General features: G+C 47.1%; 1 protein-coding gene across 1 annotated transcript in view; it reads left to right on the top strand.

The window, feature by feature from the left end:
• The window catches only part of PHYKPL (5-phosphohydroxy-L-lysine phospho-lyase), a 508,199-nt gene extending 495,608 nt beyond the window's left edge, over positions 1–12,591 (top strand). The window contains exon 13 of the mRNA XM_086931482.1: positions 9,151–12,591. The gene's annotated coding sequence lies outside the window, so the exon portion shown is untranslated. The remainder of the gene's footprint in view (positions 1–9,150) is intronic.
• Positions 12,592–22,849: the final 10,258 nt, after the last annotated feature.

Raw genomic sequence — 22,849 nt, forward strand, 5'->3', positions numbered from 1 at the left:
GGTAGAACGATATAGAGACACCGCCATTAGTGTATCTTCTCTCTTTCTCTTCTTTGTCACAACTGCTTCCACTTAAAATGTGTGGTATTTACCTTACCTTGCTGGGCATAGTTGTGTTCTTCTTTGATTTTGTCATGGTTGTTGGCTGTGTAAAATAATGAAATTTGCCTGTGCTATTAACCTAAATATCTTTCTTAAGATTCTAACTTCCTAGACAAACAGGGGAAATCTACATTGTAATTGCACTCAAATGAACTGACAACAGGTTTTTTCTAACACACATTGCTTAGCCATTAAAATACCCACACTTTCGGGTCCGGCGCCGGAGCGGCGTTTCCTGTATTGTTTTCAATAAAAAATGTTTTAAAATACCCACACTGTTGACATGGGCGGGCAGGCAGCCCCGGGTCTCCTAGTAGGTGCTCACTCTCCCTTTTGAGCAGAGAGGACTCGGGGCTCCAGACCTCGAGTTGTACTATTCAGTGCGCCCAGGGGCAATTGGCATATTACTTGATCTACCCAACACAGTTCATGGCGCATACAACGCCAAAATACGACCAAGTGGACCCGGTCCCACTCCCGATGACCCTATACTAGCCACGACCCAGACACAGGAAAGAGATAGATACTGTGGGATGTACGGTAAGGGCTTGGCAGAACCTGAAGGGGAGGGCTAAAATTGACATCATGCATGCACCTCTGGTACCTTTTATGAAGTACCCGAACCTACCCTCCCTGGCGGAGGCTGGCCCCTGTGCCCGACTCAGAGTGATGAAACTCACAAAAATGAGAGACGTGTACCCGGGTGGCACTTTCGTTGCCTTACACCAGATCCATGAGGGGCAGGAACGTACAGTACTAGAGAAAATTACATATTTTCAGCTACATGCTGGTTTGCCTTCCCTGAGGTGCCGGACACATTCCAGACTTTGGAGTGTTTTTTAAAAAACCCATCCCCACACAAGCTCATCACCCGCCTCCATACAGACATGCAAAGCACCACCCTGTATGTGAGGCCAGGGTTCGCCAAGAGTGGGAAACCGCGCTGCGCACACCCATCACACAGGAACAATGGACGTATTGCTGCACCTCATACATTTTAACTTTCTGCACTGCACATACAGAACTCCTGCATGGCTCAGGAGACTTGAATTCACAGCGGAGGCACGTTGTCTAAGATGTAGGGCCCCTGATGCAACCTTTCTGCACTTTCGTGGGCCTGCCCCCAGATCCACACATATAGGGGTGCTGTGTTTGACACTATAGATGAGATGACGGACACAACAGACAGATCTCCCAAGACTGCGCTAATGGGGTACGTGAAGGACATCCCGACAGGGGACAGACGGCTCTGTGCGATGCTCCTGCTGCTCATCAAAAGACACATTGCCATGACATGGGTTAGGAAGCAGGCCCCAAAAAAGTGATGTGGTTAAGAGAGGCAGCGTTCTGTCAGGAGCAGCTTGTGGCCTTCTGGGACGTGATGCCCACTCAATCCAGACCTTGGGACTTCTGGGGCCCATTGCAGCAATACACAAGTGCACACTCAACTGACACAACTGCACCTCTGCACCCCAATAATGATAGATGTATTGCTCTGCCCTCTACTTTCTTGGCCATGCAGGGATAATGAGACTCTTCACATGACCGACAGCGCCGACTGCGCCCTGTAGGACCCCCCTCCCCTCACACCTTTCCCTTGGACATCCCTCCCCCTCCCCTGTTGTAAGGTCAACACTATGCTATCTGGAACAGCACAATTGTGTTTCACCAGAATGTCAACAGGATCATGTTAGATCCCTCAAGTTGCACTGAGCACCTAATGTAAATTACTAAATGTGATATGCCACAAGTGGACTTTGTAAATCACAACAAGTCAGAAGGAAGGACATTATATAGTGCACTGCAACTGCTAAATCGCAATACATGTATGGATGAATATGAGATTTATTATTACTGTTTATGCAAAATCTTGAATAAAAAGAATGTTAAAAAAATTGTTCGAGACATATGAGCTGTTGATCATATACTTGTGCATAGATCGCCATATGGTGTTGGGCTCGGATGTTTGCACTTTGTTTTTGTCATGAAAGAAGACTTTGTGGTCACGAGGTAGGTGACTCCTCCTTAGGACGATAGTGCTCATGGGAATCAACTCCATCTCCAGATCATTTTTTTCCGTCATCGATTTCGGATGTGTATTGCACCGCTCCCGTTCAGGATCGTCTTGGAACCTTTTAGATGCACAATCCTTACCACTCTACGGTATTGTTTTCGATCGCGAGTTTCCTTTCGACGCGCATCGTTAAAAATCCTACGACTTCGATCGACGCTTCGACGCGGGCCGTGTGGCCTACCCACGCCGAACACGCCAGCAGTCCATGGAACGGACTCCATTAAAAAAAATGCCCCGGGTGTTGTGCTAAGTTCCCACACACGGACTTGCACAAGGTCTGTAACATCTGCCTCTCCCCGGAGCACGAAGAAACCAGCTGCGAGGCCTGTCGATCATTTAGGTCGAAGAAAAGAATTTGTGACCGTCGGGCTCGACGGCATGAGATGGGACGCGGCACTAGTCCGGTGCCAGATATCATCAGAGACGAATCGGATTTCTAACCCGGCGCCAAAGAAGAAGAAGGACACATTTCTGTGTCAGAAGCCAACAATTCAGACATGGAAGAAGACTCGAGCATCACTCCGGGTCAACAAATTGTGAGTAACTGCCCACAAAAAGACCAAAGACTCCGGTTACACCTTCGCCTTCTGGCCCAGTATTTCAGACGCCCCGCCTTCGAGCCCGGCTATGAAACATAAAGACAAGCACTCCGGCTCGGGATCGAGCCAACCGGTTACAGGTATCGACCCTACATCTTCGGCACCGAAACACAAGGCTAAGTCTGATAATCCGCTGTCGGCACCTAAGACATCTGCAGCACCGAAAGACTCATATAAGCCAAAGACTTCGGAGCCGATTTCATCAAAACCGAAAGCTTCAGAACCAACACCGGCTAAATCGAAAGCATCGGAGCCGAAATCCAGTTAAAGAAAAATTTCGGAACCAAAACCACATGAAAAGCCTTTTGATGTGAAACTGTGGAAAACCAAGCCTTCGGAGCCGAAACAACACGCACCTAAGGGCACTGAGCCTAAAAAACACTGAAGCCCTCCTAAACATCCATCCAAATAATTTCCTCCACAAGACTCTTTGGATCCGAAGCAAAAACAGCTGCATATTGACCCAGACACTGGGAAACTTCGAGCTACACTTCCTAAACAACGGAAACTGGACCTCCCTGAAGACTACCACATACCTCTTAAGGAAAAAGACATGGGTACTTACCCCTCTTCCTCTTACATACCTCCCTCTCTTCCACCTTTTAACCCACATCTGCTAATTTCACCAGCAAATTTACCACCACCACATTTTTTCACCTGGGCCACAGGATGATAATGATTGGGATGGAGATGAAGACGAAGATGGGGAAGGGTATGGGGATGATAATCAGGACAGCATTCCACAGAACCCAGACCCCCTAGGATGATTATGATAAAGACCCGGATCATACTAATGACCCCGATCTATATCCCTCAAGACCATCACCACCCGATGACAATATTGGTTTTGCACAGCTCATTAATCGAGCTGCTCAATACCATGGGCTGGAATCACATATTGATCCCATAGAAGAGGACTTTCTAGTGGAATCTTTCGCTCCCTCACAAAAAAAACACAAACACTCTGCCCACCCTCAAAGGTATGATAAAACATGCTAAAGAGCTATTCAAAGACCCTGTTAGAGCCAGAATACTGACACCAACGGTAGACAAAAAATATAAAGCAGCTCCCACAGAACCAATTTACATCAGGTGTCAGGTACCTTTAGATTCACTTGTTGTTGCAAATGCATGGAAAAGGGCAAATTCTCAGACAACATGTGACGCCCCTCCATCTGCCAAAGAATCAAAACTTATAGATGCATCAGGCAAGAGAATTGCATCTCAAGCTGCCAACCATTGGCGCATTGCCAATGCACAAGCTATCTTGGCTCTGTATGATAGAGCTCACTATGACAGCTAGAACAACTGATGCAACACTTACCAGACCAATACAAGGATAAAGCTCACAACCTCATTCAAGAGGGTAAACATCACAAATGCTTCCATCAAATGTGCCCTTGATGCAGCTGACACAGCCTTGCGTGCCATTAACAACAGCGTTTTGCTACGCCGACACCCTTGGCTTCGAATCTCGGGATTCAAACAAGAAGTACAGACAGCACTCCTTAATCTGCCATTTGATCAAGAACACCTTTTTAACCCCACAGTCGATTCTTCATTGGAGAAAATGAAGAAAGACACCAAGACTGCTAAAGCCATGGGGGCAGTACAACAACCCTCTAATAGAGGTTCTTTTCGTCGCTCCTTTTATAGGGGTGGCTCAAAGACGGCTGCATCAGAAAACACCTCCTCATTTTATAAAAGCCCCAATTAATCCTCCTCATCCAGAGTATATTTTCGGGGAGGATACAGAGGGATTAGCAATAGAGGAAGGGGCAGGGGAAACTCCACGCGTACTTCCCCAACCACCATACAGTGACTTTCCTCAACTACCCCCGATCATTCCACTCCTGTTGGGGGACATCTATCACAGCTCCTACCTGTCTGGAATTCAATCACAACAGACAAGTGGGTAAGACAAATTATCCAGTATGGTTACTGCCCGTAACTCACTTCTACCCCCCCCCCCCCCAAAACCTTCCTCACAGACAACATCCAATGTCCACGGAACACTTACACTTCTCAAACAAGAGGTTCTCTCGCTATTACAAAAACCTGCAATAGAACCAGTCCCCTTGCCTCACCAAGGTACAGGGGTGTACTCCCTCTATTTTCAGATCCCAAAAAAGGATAGCTTACTCAGGCCCATATTGGACCTCAGACCGGTAAACCTCTAGATTCAGTCGGACCACTTCGACATGGTCACTCTTCAACAGGAGCTCCCATTACTTCAACAAGGCAACTTTCTCTCTACACTGGATTTAAAGTACGCCTACTTTCATATTCCCATTCACCCCGCTCACAGGAAATACCTCTGGTTCATGGTAGATGGTCAACTACAAGTTCAAGGTCCTCCCATTTGGGGTGACTCAGCACCCAGAGTCTTCACAAGTGTCTTGCAGTAGTTGCAGCCCACTTAAGACAACACATTCATGTTTTCCGTTATCTAGACGACTGGGTCATAAAAGCCAAATCACACAGCAGCTGTGTGCAACACACACACAAAACAATCCAGCTGCTTCACCACTTGGTATTCACAGTAAACCTCACCACATCCCACCTCTAACCATCCAACATACAACAATATCTAGGGGCTACAATAAATACTTCAACAGCTGTAGCATGCCCCAACCCAGTCAGGAGAAGTGCCATACAAGCTCTAAGGCAAAAATGTCAGCCTCCACACTCACTACCAGCGCGAGTGTTTGTGCAGTTAATCGGGATGATGGCCTCTTGCATTCTCATCGTCCCTTATGCAAGACTCCTAATGTGTCCCGTACAGGAGTGTTTGGCACATCAGTGGAACCAGGCTCAAGGTCAGGGAACAGATCTGGTGTTGTTAGACGAACGCACCCATCGCTCTCTGCAGTGATGGAACATACAAAACCTTTCCAAAGGCTGACCATTCCTCAACCCGGTTCCACAGGTAGGGCTAACAGACGCATTGCTCACCGGCTGCGGAGCTCATCTTCAAACCCATACCATTCAGGGCATATGGACCCCTCAAGAAAAACAATTCCACAAAAAATACCTGGAATTGTTAGCAATCTTCCCAGTGTTAAAATCTTTTCAACTCCACCTCATGAGCAATGCTGCCCTAATCCGTACATACAACATGGCAGCAATGTATTATATACAAAAACGGGGGGGGGGGGGGGAGACTCTGCAGCTTTCACACCTAGCTCAAAGCATATGGAGATGGGCCATTCCTCAAAGCATATATCTCCTCGCAGAACACCTCCCAGGAGTACACAATCAAATTGCGGATCTGCTCAGTCGCCAAAATCAGCAGATCCACGAATGGGATTTTCATCCTCAAGTTCTGCTTCTATTCTTTCAACTGTGGGGCCACCCGGAAATAGACCTTTTCGCCACACACCAAAACGCCAAATGCCAAAGCTTCGCATCCAGGTATCCACACCCATTGTCTAAAGGCAATGCGCTATGGATAAACTGGTTAGGCAAATTTGCTTACGCTTTTCCGCCTCTCCCGCTCATTTCGCTAGTGGTTCGGAAGCTCAATTAGAATTCCCTCACAATGATCCTAATTGCTCCAAAATGGGCCCGACGGCCATGGTTCACAATCCTCTTGGAATTATCAGTAGTTCCTCATCAAAAGCTACGCCTCTCACCCAACCTTCTCACTCAGAACCATGGAGAGATAAGACATCCAGATCCCAGTCAACTCGACCTTGCGATCGGGCACCTGAAATCTTATAGTTTGGCTACCTCAATCTCCCACCAGACTACATGAACATCATTAAAGAGGCTAGACGTCCTGCCAGTAGAGCTTGCTATGCCGCAAAGTGGAAAAGATTTGTAATTTACTGTACAAACAACCAAATCACCCCACTAGAGGCTTCTATCCAAACCATAATCTGTTACTTTATGCATCTACAACAATGTTACCTAGCGTTTACATCCATTAGACTACATCTTGCTGCCATAGCAGCCTATCTCCAAAACAGACAACACTTGTCTTTGTTTAGAGTACCAGCTATCAAAGATTTTATGGAAGGACTTAAAAGAGTAATTCCACCTAGAGTACCACCCGCTCCAGTATGGAACTTAAATGTGGTCCTTACCAGACTTATGGGTCCCCCGTTTGAACCTATGCATAAATGTGAATTACAATTTCTCACCTGGAAAGTAGCTTTCCTGGTTGCCATCACCTCTCTCAGAAGAGTCAGTGAACTCCAGGCATTAACCATACGCTACAGTATGGAACTTAAATGTGGTCCTTAACAGACTCATGGGTCCCCCATTTGAACCTATGGATAAATGTGAATTACAATTTCTCACCTGGAAAGTAGCTTTCCTGGTTGCCATCACCTCTCTCAGAAGAGTCAGTGAACTCCAGGCATTAACCATACAAGAACCATTTCTACAAATTCACCATAACAAAGTGGTTCTTAGGACTAACCCAAAATTTTTACCTAAAGTTATGTCTACTTTCCACCTTAACCAGTCTGTAAAACTGCCAGTGTTTTTCCCTCTACCAGACTCAGTAGCAGAACGAGCACTTCACACGCTAGACGTGAAAAGAGTGATACTTTACTACATTGAAAGAACAAAATCTTTTAGAAAGGCTTAACAACTATTTATTGCTTTCTCCTCACCTCATAAGGGCAATCCTATCTCAAAAACATGGATTGCAAGGTGGATTGTTAAATGCATCCAAATATGCTATGCTAAAGCTAAACGCACATTAACCGTTCACCCTAGAGCTCACTCCACACGTAAACTGGTGGCATCTATGGCTTTCTTAGGGAACATTCCCCTAGATGACTTCTGCAAAGCAGCAACTTGGTCTACACCACACACCTTCACAAATCACTACTGTGTAGATGTGCAGGCAAAACAACAAGCTAGTGTGGGCCAGGAAGTATTAAGAACACTTTTTCAAACCACTGCAACAGATACAGGTATGAATGAATGAATGTAAAAGCCTTTGTAGAGCGCATAGTTACCCGTTTGCATCCTAGCGCTACCTGTGGCACCCCTTAAGCTTTGAGCAGATCAAGGGAAAAGAAAAGTTTTAAGTTGTTTTCAAAAGTTCAGATAATTAGGTTGAAGCCATATATGGTCCAGCAGGAGGTTCCAAAGCTTAGCCGTGTTATATGAAACAGATTGCCCCCAGTTCATGATCTCGTGATCTTCAGAACTACGAGTAGGCCTTTTTTGTCAGATCTCGGTGCCCTACTTGGTTGGTAGGGCTGAATCATAGAATGGATCAATGGGGAGCCCTTCCCATTGAGTGCTTTATGTGCAATGCACAACGCCTTAAATTGAATTCTTTCTTGGATTGGTAGCCAGTGTAGAGTGGCAAGAGCAGGTTTTGCTGAGAGGCATCTAGGGATGTTCAATAGAAGGCGAGCTGCACAATTCTGTACAGTTTGCAGTCTTTTAGTTGAGACCTGAGGGGCTCCTAAATAGAGGGCATTAACATAGTCGAGCTTTGATAGGATTAAAGCTTGAACTAGTAGCCGTCTAGCAGCAAAAGGAAGCAGGGGAAGGATCCCTCTAATCATTCTTAGGAGGCCATAGAGGCTAGCTGTGAATTTTCGAGCTTGTTCCTAAAAATTTAGATTACTGTCGAGCCAGACACACAGGCTCTTGATCTGTTTTTTCGGAGCAGGAGGTAAGCCCAGACAGCTGGACCACAGGGGGTCTAAATTTGATGGGACCGAGTGACCCAGAAGCCATCGCTAAAGAGGTAACTGCTGTATAGTATATGCACAAGTTTACGATCTACATCTCAAATGCCTCGAACGGAAAATGCTACTTACCAGTATGCATCTGTTCTTGGCATGTAGAGCTGTAGATTCGTATACACCCACCCGCCTCCCCGGTTACCTCTATCTGTTCCAGTATTATCTTACTTGGATACATTACACATGGGCATCTTTTTCGATCTCTTACTAACTCCATCATAACCCTCCATGGCAAAACAATCTGGAGATGGAGTCGATGCCCATGCGCACTATCGTTCTAAGGAGGAGTCACCTATCTCGTCTCGTGACCACAAAGACTTCTTCCAAGACAAAAACAAAGTGCAAACATCCGAGCCCAACACCAGATGGCGATCTATGCACAAGTTTACAAATCTACAGCTCTACATGCCAAGAACAGATGCATACTGGTAAGTAGCATTTTCCTTTTAAAAGCCCACACTGAATACAAAATTACTTTCATACATTGAGGAGTCACTAATCAGCAGATTTGCACCTATTTGTTAAATGCATAACACCTGTTGTAAAGCTATTTCATTGGTTCTCATAGGCTATCAAAGTTATTTTATTTGCTAAGTATTAGCTTTCATGAAAGATCTGCAATTTGCTAGTTTATATAATGTTTTCCTTTGTTTTTTAGGGTTTCAGTGGTTGATTGAGTTGTGGACTCAAGAAAAACAATAAATGGATAAATGATGCTCAACAAAATTAACCCAGTGAATGACTAGCAAGACATATGTGCCTTTTCCTCGTAATCATGGCCCCCTTAGAGCACATCCGGATGGCCACACCGTCTGCTAAGATATGTACATGGATGATGCACAAATCCTCTTAAAATTGGAAGAAGGTTCAGAAGCACACCATCCCGTTATAATCTTTTTTAATCTAGTCCAAGTCTGGATGATCTGAAACTAGCTTTATCTGAATAGCCAAAAAAAACTGTACTTCTTATTTCTAGACACAATCAGCACCCCGCCTATACCTTTTACCTGGGACTACCGACAAAGCCCTCCCAGAAAGTTTGTAATCTGGGTGATCTCTTTAGCAGCATCCTTCTCGAATATGTGCTAAATCACAAAAAATGCCTTTCGCCATTTGTGCCTGCTTCAGTGCATTCCTCCTTTTTTACAACAATCCCAAAAGATTACACTTCTTTCGTTGCTGAAATCACTCCTGGATTATTGCATCAACATCTTCATTGGCCTCCCTAGGAACTTGATTAATAACTTGCAAATCATTCAAAACCATCTTGCAGGACTCATATGTGGTCTCATGTATAAGATCACATCATCCTAGCCTTTATCACTATTTGAACAGCCCACCTAAATGAGATCTAAATTAAAAAAGCAATGCATGGGACACAAACTGTTTAGAGTTGTGCAACTGATTACTTGTTTAAAAGTTTTCATCCATATCAGCCGAGCAGCATTGGAGATTAACCACTTCAAAGTTCCTGTTTCCCATTCCTCTAAAGATTTGAGGATAGATTGCTTCACGTCCAAGGGTCCTTCCTTTAGTTCGCCCTTCCTTATCCAGTCAAATCTGTAAGTGACTTCCTAAAGCAATGGAGTAGCCTAAAGACTTTCACGTTTTGCTCATTGTACTGCCTGTACTCTGCTGATGCCAGACATTCTACTGCCTGATCCATCCCAGAAGAGCCTCCTCCTTACGTTGCTCTCTGTTGATTGCCCAGTCCTCTTCATCAAGGCTTTACCCTTCTGATCAATTATTATTTCTTCTTTGCAGGATTTAAACTTTGCTTTGCTGTTTCTGATTCACCTGCATGCCATTACATTAATTATGTGTCGCCAACTATCTGCCCACCTTCCAGACCTCCAAGACAACAGTTTTTGGTTTAAGTGATAAAAAAAACTTCTAGATCAGTTGGTAAAAAAAATGTAATAGGAACAGCAGAGATTAGTGCACCAGTACACAAGTGAGATGCAACAAGCGTTATTTAGCAAACAGTTAGGGAACAGCTGTTATGGGCATTGCCAGACTCACGACTTGGTATACATGGATGTCTATTGTTACCTGGGACCTGAAGTCCTCATGGGAGCTCTTGCTTAGGAGTTCTTGTGTAGCACTTGCTCAGGAGTTCTTGTGGAGCGCTTGTTCTGGAGTCCTTGTAGGAGCACTCTAGATGAAGTCCTAGCAAAAGCGCACACTCTGGTTACCGGAGAGGTGTACGAAACTGGAAATGAAACGACAACTCTATCCAGGCGGAGACCAGGGATGTTTTCACGTTGGTGCCTCAAAGTGAAAAAACAGTTGGTGGTCGGACACGCTTTAAATAGGCTGCTGTAGTGAAGACAGGGCCTTGATTGCACACATTGCTTTGTTAGCATTAGCTTTTTAGAAGTTAAACGCCATTTTGCCACTTTGCAGCTTTTGCACACAACACTACAATTAACTGTTGTTGTACTGATATATAGATATATATATATATAGCCTGTATGCTGTGTTAAGTTAGCATGAGCTTTTTAGGAGTTCAAACTGGAAACATCCTTTACAACGCAACTTTTACCACGCAGTGCTTTTACATCGCAACTTTTACAACGCAAACCATTACAACGCATTGCGCTGGGCGGCGCTCTAGGATAGGGAATAGATTTAATTTACTATGCAACATCTTCCCTACTATCCACGGGGACTGGAGTTGGAATAGTAAATTAAACTATTCACTATCCAGCACCCCTCAACACTATGCGTTGTAAAGGCATGCGTTGTAATACTTGCGATGTTAAAGCATGCGTTGTGATGTCATACATCTGTTTAAACGCCATTTTACCTTTCTGCTGCTTTTGCAGACAACACATAGTTGTTGCTTTAGCTTTGAGCTTAGTAAAATGTTTTTGATTCATACGAGAATAATATGTTGTTACACTGATATCAGCCTTGCTTGGCGAGCTGTGTCTGTACAGTGATTGCTGAAACCTTCAAGGATATCTCAACACAGTAGTTGTTGTGAGCACTGATCTTCGCACGTTCCTAGACATAACATACATGCAGCTGCAGCCAAGTTCTGGCTTTCGGCGCGTTTTATATCGCTTTGCACAATAGCATACAAACACACTTGATGGAGCTTCGCATGCAGAAGAGCTGGTTGCTGATGATGTGATCCCTTACCACTAGTATCTTGAGGTATGGGGCCGCTCTGCTAAAAACCCAAAGAGACCTTAGATATAATTTAATATACTAGCTAGGGAGGGTGAGAATTAGGTTTTGTTAAACCCTATTCATTTTAGCATAATACCATGCTTTCACCGTTTGTGTTCTATGGACTAGTGACTATGCTGATTACTTTGTTTCTTATAATATGCTTGCTTGTATTAGCTAAGATACTGCGTTTGAGAACACTGCATTAGTGAATGAACATTTCAAATATGCACGTGTCCTCTTTTACTCCTTGTTCTGGATTGCAATGATTGTATAACGAAAGAGTGTTCATGTGTTCCACGTTACCTGAGGTGTACTAAGTTCATATTCTGGTTTGTCTAAGCATTGGGAGTTTATGATGACCAATGAGACACTAATTGCTAGTCTGGTAGGGGATTTTTGGGTACTACGGTGAGTTTTGGCACACCCTAATTGACTGAGGTTCAAAGCCTCTATGCACAGTTCTGTCTGAGCACGGAATCCCTGCGACAGTAAACTGCGTACAGAGGTCTTCAAGGTCCCCATAACAATGTATGCTGTTATTCAGGTTGATTGGTCAACTCTGTAGACACAACATGAACACAGCTGCAGCTAACTGACATTCTAGTGCCTTTAATATTGCACTGCATGCATGATTAAGGCACTTGGGAAGAGCGAGAGCTGATCTTGGAGGTATGGGGTTCCCCATTCAAGCCTAAAAGACCTTCTATTATTATTATAAAACCTAGTTCCTAGCAGGGAAGGGTGGTTCACAAGGCACTGTAGGACCTGTTTCCAGTATCATTGTAATATGATTTCTCCCTCTGTGTTTTATGGAATTGTAACAATGCTGATCGTATTATTATTTTAAATCATATGCCTGCTTATGTTGCAAAAATACTGCATCTTAGAGCACGTCGTTAAAATAAACATTTTAAACTTTTCCGTGTCTCTAATTACTCATGTTGTGGACTGGTATGACAATAAAAACGAAAGAGTGTTCTTGATTCCCACTGTTCCTGGGAGTACCCTAAGTCGAATGTTCTTGGTTGTCTAATCATTGATAGCTTCGCTTTAGGACGGAGAGCTAATGAGACACTAATGCTAGTCGGTTAGGGGTTTTGGTACTGAGGTGAGTTTTTTGGTACACCACAATTCACTGAGGTCCTAGGTTCCTGTGCACAGTTCTGTTTATGAGCAGAATCCACGCAACATGGTGCCCAACTTTTGTTCTTATATTCGAGACACTCTTGTAGTGCTTAAATCAGTCCACAACACCCTCACTCCTGTTTCCGGTTGACAGTTGTGACGGATTAACCTACCTCTATGGCTACCTAGAGGTACATTCAAGCTTGAGATTTTAAAAAGGTTCGTAATTTGAATTACTACCCGTTAGTGCTACATCTTAAATAGATTGTTTCTTCCATACTGTGTCCTCATGGGTGATGTTGACATTGCCCCGCATAGTCGGGTACCCATCCGCAATCTTTTGCAGGCGTTTGGGGTACCTTGGAAGGCATGGTGGTACTCTTTGTGGTGAGTGCTGAGGCAACATACCCATTTGAGCTTTTCTACTCATGGGTTACTTTTCCCGCGGTGAATGCGGACAGTGGTACGTTTCCTGTTTACTCTCCCACTGCCGTGCCTAATGTATATACACTGTATAGGACACAGGAAATTCCAATTACAGCTTGGCAGCATCAAGTTTGTATTAATGGCCCCTTCCCCACTCGGTAACGGTGGTTCGGTTCGGTTGGGTCTATTGTCCCAGAAAGAAGTTACCCTTACTTCTTCCTGTGAAACATTTGTCCTTCCCGCGGCAAACACCCGCACCAAGGTGCATGCCCTTTCAAACACTGATCGTCCCCTGCATTTCGGTGCTTTGATGCACACTGTATTCAATGCCTCATCGACCACAGACAGCACCCCAAATGGCTGAAGGGCTCTGAACCTTCGCTCGCAAGAGGTTATGCTAGTGCGCCTCAATGTTCCGTTAAGCAATGTTCTATTGTACTGAAACGTCCTGTTTTCATTACCCTGTTTCTCTCCAAGTGCATGGGCTGAGACAATGTCTTCAAACAAGAACAAAAACCAGTAACACTTACTTAGGAACATACATAGTGATACACATGACAAATACCTGCCATATACCAGTTCAAGTGAAAGTAGTGACACATCTGAGACAATGATGCATAAGGCATACGTCAACATCTGCCACTTTGCAGTTAGACCTGTGCCTCTTGACATTACCCCACCCTCAACAGGACCTCTAACACAAGATTGATTGGTCTGGGTTTTTCTGGGTGACGTTGATGGAATTTTTTCACCAAACGAGGGGCGTTGGTAATTTGTGATGCTGGTTCCCAAGAGCGATTCTCTGGAACATAATCCTCTCAATCCACTAGGTAGTGCAGTTTCCCACAAATTCTTTTTGAATACAGAATATCCCTTACTATATACTCTGATTGCCCCTCAGTCTCTACTTGGGCCAGAGGCAATGATGTCAGGCCATTAGGGCGCTATGGTGTGAGCAGAGAGGTATGGGATACTAGGTGTATTTCAGCGAGGGAGTGAGAAAACTTCATGGCAATGGAGTTTACCACTTGTGAAAACTCAAAAGGACTGATAAATCTAGGGATAGTGTTCTCTTTCCTTTTAAGGGGCTATTCTTAGTGGAAAACCATACCTTTTCCCCCTTTGGTATTTAGGTTCTGGGCGACGATGCTTGTCTACTGTGGCCTTATACTTCTCTATCTAATAGAGACAATTAGTTGTAGATTCCTTACCTTTTGAATTTCCCCCAAACGTACCTCTGTGCATCGTTAAGTGGCGTTGGTCGGCTCCATGTCCATCATCAGCATTGTGGGCACTGGCATGATGTCGCAGGACCTACATAGATGCCTCCCATGCGCGCTAACGTCAGTTTTCTTTATCGGCGACAGCCTTGCGCAAAGCTGAAGAGAGCTTACCTCCACATCGCTCCTGTTTCTCATTCAAGATTAAGGTCTCGAGGACGTTCACAGAGCCCACAAAAGTTCTATGAGGCCTTGTACCTCATTTTTGGGCAGCCTGGCTCCACTGGTGCGCCTTCAGGCCCCACATAGTCGGTTGGGGGACCTAGGCCTTTGACTTCGGCAGCTCCGCCCTGACTCAAGTGGGTCCCCCTGGATCCAGAATCCGATCCGGATCAACGTCAGTCGATCTTACTTGACGTACCCCGATGCCGATCGTGACTAAGAAGCGCTTGGTCAGCGCGACCCCATCCTCGTCCCTGAAGTGGATGGGGAGCTGTACTGGTGACAATTGATGTCGATTCTGACGCCCAAAGGAACTTTCATGCCTGTGTTCATTCCTCGTGTTCAATTTGTGCCAGAAGATGGTGATGAGGAATGGGAGGGGATGACTGGACCCATATTTGAGCAGCTTATAGAACTGGACTGGCGAATGGGCCTGGGTGATGCCAGTGGTCTAGACACTACCCTGACACTGGCTTGCTTTCTCCACCTACCGTGGCTCCGGAGGAGGGAGCTTCCTACACTGTGAGGGTGAGAAGGGCGGCCGAGGTTATTGGCCTATATAGACGCCTCCCATGCGCGCTAACGTCAGTTTTCTTTATCGGCGACAGCCTTGCGCAAAGCTGACGAGAGGTTACCTCTTAGCCGGTTTTTGGCTCGTTTTTTAAAACTTTTTGTTGATTTCTTTTTTTCTACAGTCTTGGACTCCTGGTACGTCGAGGATGTCCCAGCATCGGACCGCCTTCAAGCCCTGCAGCTCCTTTCACCGGGCGATGTCCGTGACAGATCTGCACCTTGTGTGCTTTTGGTGTCTAGAGCGTGACCTCAACTCAAAGTCATGCTCTGAGTGCTGGGCCATGAACCCGTAGGCTTTGCGGGAGCGTTCCCGAAAGCAATTGGGGGCCATGTGCTCGGCTCCACATCGCTCCTGTTTCTCATTCAAGATTAAGGTCTCAAGGACGGTCGCAGAGCCCACAAAAGTTCTATGAGGCCTTGTACCTCATTTTTGGGCAGCCTGGCTCCACTGGTGCGCCTTCAGGCCCCACATAGTCGGTTGGGGGACCTAGGCCTTTGACTTCGGCAGGTCCAGCCCTGACTCAGGTGGGTCCCCCTGGATCCAGAATCCGATCCGGATCAACGACGGTCGATCTTACTTGACGTACCCCGATGCCGATCGTGACTAAGAAGTGCATGGTCAGCGCCGACCCCATCCTCGTCCCTGAAGTGGATGAGGAGCTGTACTGGTGACAATTGATGTCGATTCAGACGCCCGAGGAACTTTCATGCCTGTGTTCATTCCTGGTGTTCAATTTGTGCCAGAAGGTGGTGATGAGGAATGGGAGGGGACGGCTGGACCCATTTGTGAGCAGCTTAAAGAACTGGACTGGCGAATGGACCTGGGTGATGCCAGTGGTCTAGACACAACCCTGACACTGGCTTGCTTTCTTCACCTACCCTGGCTCCGGAAGAGGGAGCTTCCTACACTGTGAGGGTGAGAAGGGCGGCCGAGGTTATTGGCCTTGAGCTCCCTTCGGTGGCTGGCAGGACTAATCTCCTGACAGAGGTGCTTCAGCCTGCAGCTTACTTCCGAACCGCTCTTGCCGTTCAAAGAAGCCCTTACTGATGTCCTTCTGGACACTTGGTCCAAGCCCACCAGAAGGGCTCTTGTGGACAGGGCAATCGCTCACCGCCCACTCCGGGCGACCCAGCGTTTTCTGACACAACAACCCTCCCCTGAGAGCTTGGTGGTCCAAGCCTCATCTTCCAAGGGCTCATTCCCTTCTGCTCCCCCAGATATCCATAAGCTGGATCATCCTGGGAAGAGGATGTTTTCTTCCTTCAGTTTGACATTGCGGTGCGTGAAGACCACTTGCCTCCTGGGCCGATACTCCCATACCATCTGGGATACGGTCGCACAGGTGCTGTCTCTGTGCCCGGAGGAGGCCCGGGCCGTTCTCTCCCAGGAATTTGCGGAAGGAAGAGATTCAGCCAAATTCACAAAACTCTGTGGACTGGATACCACCGACTCATTGGGCAGAACAATTGCCATGTTGGTAGCACTCAGACACTATGCCTGGTTGAGGACTTCTGGCTTCTCGGGGATGTCCATTCAACCTTGATGGACATGACCTTTGATGGCACTCGCCTGTTTTGTGACATAGCAGACTCAGCTCTTGAGCGCTTTAAGGATTCTTGAGCTACAGCCTGATCCTTGGGCCTCATAGTGAGCACCCGTCCACCTCAGTCTACTTTTTGTCCCTTTCATGGCTACGGAAGGGGCGTCCAGCCACGTCCTGTCCAGCCCAGCCACAGGTACATGCAAGCTCTCCAGCCTCTGCGTGGCCGTGAATGTGGGGCCCAGCGTTCTCGTGGATCAGGGAGTCAGCGGGTGGGCCAGTCCACCCTTTCCCCCCGCCACTGCCTCCAAGCCTTCCTAGTCCAATGTTTTAGGCCCATCATTTGCTGGTCAGAGGCAGGATTTGGCATCACCTCCTCCACTGGCAAGCCATCACGTTGGACAGGTGGGTTCTGAATATAGTCCGAAGGGGCACCTCCCTCCCCTTCGAGACTACTCCTCCCCCTTCATGCTATCTTCTTATGATCGAAAGTCGGAGGATCATTTGGCACTTCTCTGCCTGGAAGTATCAGCTCTCTTGACCAAAGGAGCTATAGAGAGGGTGCCTGTGCCCTGTGAGTCGGTCATCGTGGATATTCCCGCTACTTTCTGGTACCCAAGAAGGACAAAGGCCTGTGTCCTATCCTAGACCTCCGGGCCCTCAACTTCTTCCTCCAAAAGGAGGATTTTAAAATGCTCATTTTGGCACAAGTCCTGTCTGCCCTCAACCTAGGTGACTGGATGGTGGCAGTGGACTTGCAGGACGCTTATTTCCATATCCCCGTCCTGCCAGCCCACAAGCGTTACCTATGGTTCACGGTGAGCCACGAACACGTTCAGTTCACCTCGCTCCCCGTTGCCCTTACCTGTGCCCCTCGGGTCTTCACAAAGGTGATGGCGGTGGTCGCAGCTCATATGCACAGATCAGTGGTTCCAGTCTTCCCCTATCTTAGCGACTGGCTGTTGAAAGCGTGCTCGCCCCAGGCTGTCTCCTCCCAGCTTCAGACTACGGCGTACCTCCTGCACTCACTGGGGCTCACTATCAATGTGTCAAAGTCACACCTGAAACCCTCTTGGATGCTCCCTTTTTATCAGAGCGGTTCGGGACAATTTCAGACCTATCCTCCCGAGTAGCGAGTCTGGGTTGTTCGGGCTATGATACCAGTGTTTCAGCCTCTATCCCAGATTTCGGTGAGAATTACCCTGAGGCTGCTGGGTCTCATGGCTTCTTGCATCCTGCAGGTGGAGCATGCCGGATGGTATAAGTGGGCTCTGCAGTGGGACCTGAAGTTCCAGTGGGCGCAGCATCAGGGAAATCTTTCCGACTATGTCCAGATCTCAGAGGGAACTGCACAGCATTTGCAGTGGTGATTAACAAACCAAGATTGGGTCAGAGTCAGATCCCTCTCCCTTCCCCAACCAGATCTGATGGTGGTGACAGATGCGTCACTCTTGGGATGAGCCAGCCATCTGAGAGAGGCTGAGATCAGAGGTGTCTGGTCTCCGGCAGAGTCCTGTCTCCATATCTGTCTTTTGGAGCTCTGGGCAATCAGACTGGCATTGAGGGCATTCCCTCCCTCTCTCAAAGGGAAAGTGGTGTAGGTGTTCACTGACAACACCACCGCCATGTAGTATTGCAACAAACGTTGCGGGTGGGGTCGTGGACTCTTTATCAGACTCTCCTCCTCTGGACATGGCTGGAACATCAGAGCATAGTCTTGGAGGGACAACACCTGGTGGGCTCGCTGAACGCCAGTGCGGACTAACTCAGCCATCGGTGCCTGGTCAATCATGAATGGCGTCTTTATCCGGAGGTGTTGCAAGTTATCTTTCAGTGGTGGGGAGAGCCTTGGTTAGACCCGTTTGCCTCCAAAGAGAAAGCGCAATGTCAGCAGTATTGGGTGTTGGAGTTTCCAAGGCTGCAATCGCTCTGCAACGCTATTCGTCATGAGTGGAGCTTTGGCCTTCTGTACGCCTTTCTGCCTGTACCACTTCTGCCCAGAGTGCTGAAGAAGATCTAGCATGACTGGGCTCAAGTCATTCTTGTGGCTCTGGATTGGGCACGAAGAGTATGGTACTCCGACCTACTGAGCATGGCCATCAATCCTCAGATCAGACTGCCCCTTCGGGAGGAACTTCTGTCGCAGCAGCAGGGGAAGGGTCTTCACCCGAACCTATCCAGTCTCCACCTCCTTGAGTGGAGATTGAGTGGCGGCAGTTGACCGCTTTCAACCTTCCGCCTTAAGTCTCTTAAAGGATATCTTGCAGCTATATCTGCCTTTCTATGCCTTCCAGATCATCCTTTCTTATTTAAATCTCCCATTCTTTCTACGTTTGTTAAGGGCCTTACTTGTTTGCTTTCTCTGTCTCCTTTCATAATGCCCCAATGGGATTTGAATTTGATTCTAACTTTTCTTATGTGTGCTTCCTTCAAGCCGCTTCTTAATTGTCCTCTCATGCTGCTGACTCTAAACACTACTTTCCTAATTGCCATCACCTCTGCTCGTAGAGTTAGTGAGCTTCAGACTCTGTCTTCAAAGCCCCCTTTTCTCTCTATTTATCCGGATAAAGTGGTGCTTCGAAGTAAAGCTTTGTTCCTTTCAAAAGTGATCACACCCTTTCATGTGGGACAAGCTGTTACTTTGCCCACCTTTTTCCTACCCTGCATCCCTCCAAGATGGAGAGAGACTCCACTGTCTGGACCCAAAATGGGCCTTGGCTTTTTATCTTGATCGCACCAAACACTTCAGGGTGGATGATCAACTCTTTGTTGACTATGTGGGTGCCAAGAAAAGTTGGGCTGTTCAAAAACGGTCCATCTCTCGCTGGGTTGTCCTTTGTATTAAAATATGATATTCTTAGTACCCTTAGTACTGTGGCCGCGGACACTGATTGCTGGAGGCAGAGTTTTGAGAGAATGCACGAGACAGACGCAGACGTACGTATGAGGTGACGGTTGAGGGGCGGGGCTCAGAGCCGGAGCGGTGAGCGGAAAGCGGTCGAGTTCGTGCAAGTCCCGCAGGAGGCCGGGACCGAGGTGCGGGGGTGCCGAGAGCTATCGCAGCACTGCAGGGTGGCTGCTGCGCGAGGTCGAGGTTAAGGAGGAAGTGGACGAGTGGTGAGGACTCTGGAGGCATCCACGGCACGGGCGGTAAGGTGGGGTCGATTAAGTCCCTCAGTCCTTTAAGCAAGGAGGGAGTGGAGCGGAGGTGACGTTCGCTTGTCTGCACACATAAGGGTGTACTTGGACTACAGCGAGCCCCGGGTAAGCTCCTCCTCCCTCCCATTGCCCAGTAGGTCCTACACTGCTTTGTCCCTTCTCCCCGATCGGTGTAGGAGCAGGTACCCTTAAGAGGTTGCCTGCTGGCCTATACGCTCTATCCAGCACCCGTGCCCCGGTTCTCGTTGGATCCCGGTCTCCTGCGCCACTGCCCCCGGTCTATGCTCTGCTCTGCTCTGCCTGACGCCCCGCCCCCCCCCCCCCCCCATCTACCAATCTCCCCCCCCCCCCCCCCCCTCTGCAGTCTGTGCGCCTGGTGACCGCTTTTGTGCCACTGAACATCGACGAAGACTGAGTCCTGGGAGTTAAAATCAACTCATGGAGTAACCAACGCCCCCTTTTACTACTTAACATTTACATCAACCCCAGTACCCACTCCAAAAAGACACATCTAACACGCTTAATGAAAATTGCGAGGGGTTTGGCCGTGGACCAACAGCACGCCGATTGTATAATCACAGGGGATTTTAATACCAACCTCTTCCAGGACAATACGGAAGATCTTGAATTTATTTATTTATTTATTTATTTACTGACATTTATTGAGCGCGATCGAATACCCATGGGTGTCTCGGCGCTAGACTGCAGTAATGTCTCTCCTTAGAGGTGAGTTCATGCGGGCTGGTATACTGTATTATTGGTTGAATAACCATGTCTTCAATCTTTTCCTAAACTGTAAGAGTGAGGGGCTGGATTTGACGTGGGGTGGTAGGGTATTCCAGATTTTGGGAGCCGCAACTAGGAAGCGGCGGTCGCCCCATGTGACTGTTCTGCTACGTGGGACCACTAGTTGATTAAGTGATGAGGATCGGAGCTTTCTGGCTGGGTTGTAAGGTATTAATTGATCTTTTAGGAAACGAGGCCCCTGATCCTGCATTACTTTGTAGACTGTGCACATTGATTTAAACTTTATCCTGTTTTGGATAGATAGCCAGTGGTCCTCAGAGTATCCGAGATGGGTGCGAATTTAGGTTTTTTGGACAGCAGGCGTGCGGCCGCATTCTGTACCGTCTGAAGCTTTTTTGTGACTCTGGTTTGAGCATTCAGAAAGAGTCCATTACAGTAATCTAGTGAAGTTAATACCAATGACGTGACCAGGGTCTTAGCGGCCGTGTCAGGCAGAAAAGGCAGGATTTTCCTTATCATTCTGAGTTTAAAATGGGCCGTGGACGCTACCTTATTGGCATGTGCCATAAAGTTGAGCTGGTCGTCAAAGGTAACTCCCAGATTTCTAACCTTGGAGGTAGGACAAGGTGGAGTGCAGAATGCTGATGGCCACCAAGTTGTCGGCCAGGATGGCGAGAGATTGCCGAAGATGACCACCTCCGTTTTCTCGGAATTGAGCTTCAGGCAGTTTCCTGCCATCCACTCACCGATAGCTGTCATGCCTCTTTGGAACCGTTCGGCCACCTCCTGTCCGTCACCCTTAATGGCCAGCACCAACTGCGTGTCATCTGCGTATGAGGTTAGGCTCATCCCATGTGCTTTGATGACACTAGCAAGGTCCGACACATAGATGTTAAATAGTGTCGGACTTAGGGATGAGCCTTGAGGAACCCCACACGGTAACGACAGATTGGCAGATTGGAATGGTCCCAGTGTGACCGCCTGAGTTCTATTAGCCAAGAAGGAGGCAAGCAGGTTTCTCGCAGTGGACTGGATACCCATTTTTTCGACACGGTTGACCAAGGTCTTGTGGTCAACCGTGTCGAATGCTGCTGAGAGGTCTAAGAGTACCAGCAGAGCTGTCCCTCCTTGGTCCCGGATGAGTCTGATATCATCCACTGCTTTGATGAGAGCGGTTTCCGTCCCATGGTATTTACGGAACCCAAACTGGGTATCATCAAGCCGGTTGTTTCTCTCTATGTGTTCCGACAGCTGCTGGTTCATGGCCTTCTCCGTCATTTTGGCTAAAAAAGGGAGACTTGCTATAGGCTGGTAGTTTTTCAGATCTTGTCTGTCAAGATTAGGTTTTTTAAGCAGAGGTTTAATCAGCGTGTTTTTTAAGGAGTCCGGATAAGTCCCAGAACTCAATATTGTGTTGCAGACGTGGGTGATAATAGGAATAATTGTGTCTGAAACCATGGCTAACACCGACGTGGGGCAAGGGTCCAAGGCAGAGCCTGATTTGATGGAACTCAGTATGATCTTTGTTTGATCGGTTGTTAAGGGTTTAAAACTCGTCATGGTATTGCTCAGGACAGTCTGAGAGGGGGGGGGGCAGAACTGATATTTGGTTCCGAGGTAAAAGCTTGGTATATATTATTTACCTTCGCGAAGAAGAACTCAGACAAGGCATCGCATAGCGATTGCGATGGGGGGGGGGTTAAGTCTGGTGTATTACCCGATAGGGTTTTGGCTATGTTGTACAGCTGTTTGCTGGAATTTTTGGCTTGTTCTATATGCCGAGAGAAAAAGTGCTTCTTTGCTGCCGTTATCATAGTTTTGTAGGTGGCTAGAGCTTCTTTATATTTGTTCTTACTTTCGCTGTCATAAGTTCGTCGCCAGTGCCTTTCCCTGTTTCTCGTTAATTGTTTTTGTATTTTTAGCTCTTCTGTGTACCACTGAGCAGTCGGCGTACTCCTGTTTCTTGAATGGGACTTAGTGGGTGCCAATTGCGACGTGGCATCACTCAGCCATTCATGGAATTGGTGGGTGGAAATACAGGGATCGTTAGATAGATCAGGTCTAGTGTTATTTAAAAGTATATTTAAATTGTTGTAGTTTATGTCCTTCCAAGCTTTGAAAGTACCTAGCTTAGGGTGGGATATCTTCTTCCTCAACGATTCTT

This window comes from Lissotriton vulgaris, chromosome 7 (genome assembly GCF_964263255.1).
Source record: "Lissotriton vulgaris chromosome 7, aLisVul1.2, whole genome shotgun sequence".
Lineage (NCBI taxonomy): Eukaryota > Metazoa > Chordata > Amphibia > Caudata > Salamandridae > Lissotriton > Lissotriton vulgaris.